Raw genomic sequence first — 6,000 nt, forward strand, 5'->3', positions numbered from 1 at the left:
GTGAGCCGCTCTGAGACTCTTCGGAGTGGAGGGTGGGATATAAATCCAATATCATCATCTTCTTCTTCATCATCCAGTCCAACACTCTTTATCACACAGTGGCCAAAATATACACACACACACACAGTGGCTAATAGCCACTGATGGACCTCTGCTCCATATTTTTATCCAATCCCCTCTTGAAGCTGGCTATGCTTGTAGCCGCCACCACCTCCTGTGGCAGTGAATTCCACATGTTAATCACCCTTTGGGTGAAGAAGTACTTCCTTTTATCCGTTTTAACCTGACTGCTCAGCAATTTCATCGAATACCCATGAGTTCTTGTATTGTGAGAAAGGGAGAAAAGGACTTCTTTCTCTACTTTCTCCATCCCATGCATAATCTTGTAAACCTCTATCATGTCACCCCGCAGTCAACGTTTCTCCAAGCTAAAGAGCCCCAAGCATTTTAACCTTTCTTCATAGGGAAGGTGTTCCAAACCTTTAATCATTCTAGTTGCCCTTTTCTGCACTTTTTCCAATGCTATAATATCCTTTTTGAGGTGCGGTGACCAGAATTGCACACAGTACTCCAAATGAAACCACCATCGATTTATACAGGACATTATGATACTGGTTTGTTTTCAGTTCCCTTCCTAATAATTCCCAGCATGGCGTTGGCCTTTTTTATTGCCACGACCCCAAGATCTCTCTCTTGGTCAGTCTCTGCCAGTTCACAACCCATCAACTTGTATTGGTAGCTGGGATTCTTGGCCCAAGTGTGCATTACTTTGCACTTGGCCACATTGAACCTCGTCTGCCATATTGACGCCCACTCACCCAGCCTCAACAGATCCTTTTGGAGTGCCTCACAATCCTCTCTTCTTCTCACCACCCTGAACAATTTAGTGTCATCTGCAAACTTGGCCACTTCACTACTTACTCCCAACTCCAAATCATTAATGATGCTGTTAAAGTGATGCACACATTATGTCAACAAATTTGGAAAACGCAACAGTGGCCACAGGATAGGAAAAGGTCAGTTTATATTCCAATCCCAAAGAAGGGTAATGCCAAGGAATGTTCAAACTATTGCACCATTGCACTCATTTCACATGCCAGCAAGGTCATGTTAAAGGTCCTACAAGCTAGGCTTCAGCAGTATGTCGATCGGGAACTACCAGAAGTTCAAGCTGGGTTTCGGAGAGGTGTAGGAACTAGAGATCAAATTGCCAATATCCGTTGGATTATGGGGAAGTATCAGAAAAACGTCTATTTCTGTTTCATTGACTTCACTAAAGCCTTTGATTGTGTGGATCGCAACAAACTCTGGCAAGTCCTTAAAGAGATGGGAGTACCAGACCACCTCACATGTCTCCTGAGAAGCCTGTATAAGGGTCAAGAAGCAACTGTCAGAACGGGGTACGGAACAACTGATCGGTTTAGAATAGGAAAAGGAGTTCAACAAGGATGCTGGGAAAGACAGAAGCCAAAGAAGAAGGGGACGGCAAAAGGTGAGATAGCTGGACAGCGTTACTGATGTCACAAACACGAATCTGAGCAGACTTCGGAGGATGGTGGAAGACAGGAGGGCCTGGCGTGACTTTGTCCAGGGGGTCACAAAGAGTCGGACTCGACTGTGTGACTGAACTACAACAACAAAAGGTAGAGGAGGGAAAGGTAAAGGTAGTCCCTTGTGCAAGCACAGAGTCGTTACTGACCCATGGGGTGACGTCACATCACGACGTTTTCTTGGCAGACTTTTTATGGGGTGGTTTGCCATTGCCTTCCCCAGTCCTCTACACTTGACCCCCAGCAAGCTGGGGTAGAGAAAAGCAGGGTATAAAAACCAAGACCGATTTCCCACTGGCCTTATGCCGCTCTCCTCTTCTGCCCCAGGGCTGTAACTTGTTCTGCTTTTTTCATGCAGCAAACGAGATTCTCTAAAAACCAGTTTCTGTTTCCTGTGCTAAAAAGGCAAAGCTGGTTGCAGCCCCGGGGCAGATAGCGCGAAATCCGACGGAAGCCCCGCCGAGAAGAGGAGCGTGAGGGTGGCATAAGGCGAGTGAGAAATCGGTCCAACTCTTCTTCTTCTTCTTCAGATGATGATGATGATGATATTGGATTTATATCCCCCCCTCCACTCCGAAGAGTCTCAGAGCGGCTCACAATCTCCTTTCCCTTCCTCCCCCACAACAGACACCCTGTGAGGTAGATGAAGGTGTTGGATTTATATCCCGCCCTCCACTCCGAAGAGTCTCAGAGCGGCTCACAATCTCGTTTACCTTCTTCCCCCACAACAGACACCCTGTGAGGTAGATGAAGGTGTTGGATTTATATCCCGCCCTCCACTCTGAAGAGTCTCAGAGCGGCTCACAATCTCCTTTACCTTCCTCCCCCACAACAGACACCCTGTGAGGTAGATGAAGATATTGGATTTATATCGCGCCCTCCACTCCAAAGAGTCTCAGAGCGGCTCACAATCTCCTTTCCCTTCCTCTCCCACAACAGACACCCTGTGAGATAGATGAAGGTGTTGGATTTATATCCCGCCCTCCACTCCGAAGAGTCTCAGAGTGGCTCACAATCTCCTTTACCTTCCTCCCCCACAACAGACACCCTGTGAGGTAGATGAAGGTGTTGGATTTATATCCCGCCCTCCACTCTGAAGAGTCTCAGAGCGGCTCACAAACTCCTTTACCTTCCTCCCCCACAACAGACACCCTGTGAGGTAGATGAAGATATTGGATTTATATCGCGCCCTCCACTCCGAAGAGTCTCAGAGTGGCTCACAATCTCCTTTACCTTCCTCCCCCACAACAGACACCCTGTGAGGTAGATGAAGGTGTTGGATTTATATCCCGCCCTCCACTCTGAAGAGTCTCAGAGCGGCTCACAATCTCCTTTCCCTTCCTCCCCCACAACAGACACCCTGTGAGGCAGAGAAAGATATTCGATTTATATCCCGCCCTCCACTCCGAAGAGTCTCAGAGCGGCTCACAATCTCCTTTACCTTCTCCCCGCCCCACAACAGACACCCTGTGAGGTGGGTGGGGCTGGAGAGGGCTCTCACAGCAGCTGCCATTTCAAGGACAACCTCTGCAAGAGCTATGGCTGACCCAAGGCCATGCTAGCAGGTGCAATTGGAGGAGTGGGGAATCAAACCCGGTTCTCCCAGATAAGAGTCCACACACTTAACCACTACACCAAACCGGCTCTCCATTCAGCAGTTCCATTATGAACAAATTGCTCAGAGGCAATGTAGAATTTTCACCCGGGGTGGCCACTTGGGAAGGTATGCATTAGACTTGCCTTTATTGTTTGCATGACTGATTTGTGGATGTCTTCAGTGCTGCAAATTCCCCAGCCTAAAAGAACAAGGAACCCCTTCTTACACCTGCAAGTTAATTGTCAACCCTAATTTTATACGGTTGGGCAAACATCCAAGGACACACACCTGACAAACAGATGTGACTGTGTATTACATAGGCTGCAAGGAAGTGTTTGCCGTTCGTGATCACAACTACACGGCAGGGCAATTCCATGTGCCGATGCATTTTGTTGCACCAGGTTTCTGTAGAAGGTTGTGTCTCTTTTGGTACTTATTTACCCCTCCCGTCTTTCCCACGAACTGTTAGGCTATGGATTTCAGTGACGCAAGCTGGAGAAATTAACCTTCTCTCTGGGGCAGGGTAGAACTTTCTTAATTGCTGGAGACGATCAAAGAGAAACAAGGAGCAATTAGATGCATCAAGGAGCTCTTAAAAGCTCTTTATGCCCAGATGCCCGGCATGCCCTAAAAGCTTCGTCCACCTGCGAAGAATACATGAACACACACAGCTTATGCCGGGGGTGTCAAAGTCATTTATTACAAGGGCCGTATCAGACATAATTGAGACCTTGTTGGGCCGGGCCATATGTATACCTAAGAACATAAGAACATAAGAGAAGCCATGTTAGATCAGGCCAATGGCCCATCCAGTCCAACATTCTGTGTCACACAGCGGCCAAATACACACACACACACTGTGGCTAATAGCCACTGATGGACCTCTGCTCCATATTTTTATCTAACCCCCTCTTGAAGGAGGCCATGCTTGTGGCCGCCACCACCTCCTGTGGCAGTGAATTCCACATGTTAATCACCCTTTGGGTGAAGAAGTACTTCCTTTTATCCGTTTTAACCTGTCTGCTCAGCAATTTATTTATTTATTTATTCTATAACTTATATCCCGCCCTTCCCACAAAGTGGCTCAGGGCGGCTCACAACAAACAATAAAACAAAGTTCAAAATTATTACATTTAAAAGTTAAAACATTTAAAAAGCTAAAAACCTTAAAATTTTAACATTAAATCTATACCATATGAGTCACAGAAGTCTAATAAGCTACATTTATTTCCCAGTCAGGCGTAGGCTAACTGGAAGAGGGTTGTCTTACAGGCCCTGCGGAACTGAGCAAGGTCCCGCAGGGCCCTCACCTCTTCCGGCAGCTGGTTCCACCATGTAGGGGCCATTGTGGAAAAGGCGCTGTGTCTGGTTGTCTTGAGACGGACTTCCTTAGGCCCGGGGATGGTGAGAAGGTTTTGAGTCCCAGACCTCAGTACTCTCTGGGGAACATTTCATTGAATGCCCACGAGTTCTTGTATTGTGAGAAAGGGAGAAAAGTACTTCTTTCTCTACTTTCTCCATCCCATGCATTATCTTGTAAACCTCTATCATGTCACCCCTCAGTCGACGTTTCTCCAAGCTAAAGAGCCCTAAGCGTTTCAACCTTTCTTCATAGGGAAGGTGTTCCAGCCCTTTAATCATTCTAGTTGCCCTTTTCTGAACTTTCTCCAATGCTATAATATCCTTTTTGAGGTGTGGCGACCAGAACTGCACACAGTACTCCAAATGAGACCGCACCATCGATTTATACAGGGGCATTATGATACTGGCTGATTTGTTTTCAATTCCCTTCCTAATAATTCCCAGCATGGCGTTGGCCTTTTTTATTGCAAACGCACACTGTCTTGACATTTTCAGTGAATTATCTACCACGACCCCAAGATCTCTCTCATGGTCAGTCTCTGCCAGTTCACACCCCATCAACTTGTATTTGTAGCTGGGATTCTTGGCCCCAATGTGCATTACTTTGCACTTGGCCACATTGAACCGCATCTGCCACGTTGACGCCCACTCACCCAACCTCAACAGATCCCTTTGGAGTTTAAGTTTAGGTAGCAGAGATACATACTTTATAAAGGACCCAGGCATACACAATTTTTTTTTTTAAAAAAAAAAACTTTAAACATGCTTAAAACATTAGCGCTCGGTCTTAAAGGTGCTTTCTTTGTATTTCTCCCGTCGGATCCGGGGAACTGGGCAAAGGAAGCTCTGGTTCTTTCCTTCCTTCCCCAGGGGACCAGGAGGGGGAGGAGTCTCAGCCAATAGAAGGAAGAGAGGCTTGGCTGAGTAGCTCCGCTGTGCAATTGAGGGCATGGCAAAGCAAACTGTTCCCTCTCTACCTCCCCAAGGGAGGAGCCTCAGCCAATGGAGAAAATAGAGGTTTTGCTCTGTAGCTCCTGTGCGATTGAGTAAACTTTGCAAAACAAGTTGTATGCAGAAGGAAGCAAGAGAGAAGGAGAAGGAAGCAGATGACAGCCAGTTGCTCAGGGGCCTGATAGGAGCCCTCTGGGGGCCTGATTCAGCCCCCGGGCCTCATGTTTGACACCGCTGGCTTATGCCTTTGTATGGAATCAAATCACTGGTCCATCCAGTTTAGGTTTGCCAAGTCTGACTCAAGGAATACCTGGGGACTTTGGGGGTGAAGCCAGGAGCAAGGTTGTGACAAACACAATTGAACTCCAAAGGGAGTTCTGGCCATCACATTTAAAGGGACCACACGCCTTTTAAATGCCTTCCCTCCATCGGAAGGAATGAAGGATAGGGGCACCTGGAGAGCCAGTTTGGTGTAGTGGTTAAGTGTGTGGACTCTTATCTGGGAGAACCGGGTTTGATTCCCCACTCCTGCACTTGCAC

The sequence above is a fragment of the Heteronotia binoei genome, chromosome 7 (genome assembly GCF_032191835.1).
Source record: "Heteronotia binoei isolate CCM8104 ecotype False Entrance Well chromosome 7, APGP_CSIRO_Hbin_v1, whole genome shotgun sequence".
Taxonomy (NCBI): Eukaryota; Metazoa; Chordata; class Lepidosauria; order Squamata; family Gekkonidae; genus Heteronotia; species Heteronotia binoei.